Here is an 837-nt window from a genome sequence, read left to right on the forward strand (position 1 = left end):
AGGCTTCTGTCGCCTCCGGTGAGGACCTGGCTTGAGCGCCCTGAAGTCACCGTCCTTCTCCAGGGCCGGCTCTCCCCCTTCCCGGCGGGGTGTCGGTTGCGCCAGCCAAGTGTTTCCGGGCGGAAGGTCAGCCCTGGGCCGTGGAGGGTTTCACGTGCGGGTTTCGTTGAAGTTTTTATGGTTTTTATGTTTGCCTTGGTCGCAGAGCAAGAGTGATTCTGAGCAAGTCGCTAACTGTTGAAAAAACGACATGGAAGTGACTTCATGGCTCTGAAGACATGGTCCCCCAGACAGCTTAAAGCCACGCAGAAGCATGTAAAGCTACCGCAGAAGTTTCTTGCGTTTTTGTGCTGTCCATGGGCGCGCAGGTTGACATTTTTGACAGACCGGGTACATGAGGTAGGTAGTCTGACCTCACAGTGTAGCTACGTAATTGCTAGGGCCAGCGCATCTGGTTCAGTAGAACTGTGTCTGGCATTTGCAGGTGGCTTGTTTGCTCATACAGCATGTTGACTTACGGAGCTGATGGACTCTCTGTTAATCTTTTGTGGACTGTTAGTTTTCTGACTTTTTTTAAGTAGTTTATCAGATGAGCTATAATTTGGAATTTCATCCTTAACTCATGTTAAGCCCCCGTTTGAGCCAGCAAATCCTGGGTTGTTTTCCCATCTTAAACATTGTTCTGTGACTACCAGCGCCATCGTGTTAAAGGCTGCCGGTGTGGTAAAACTATTAAAGTTAGAGGGCTTCTCTAGGAAGCTTGATAGTCAAGAATTACCATTCTTTTCCTCTCTTTGTTTCAGTTGAACTTGTGTCACATAAGTGGAAGTGGCATAT

This window comes from Egretta garzetta, unplaced genomic scaffold (genome assembly GCF_000687185.1).
Source record: "Egretta garzetta isolate BGI_Z169 unplaced genomic scaffold, ASM68718v1 scaffold264, whole genome shotgun sequence".
NCBI classification, from domain to species: Eukaryota; Metazoa; Chordata; class Aves; order Pelecaniformes; family Ardeidae; genus Egretta; species Egretta garzetta.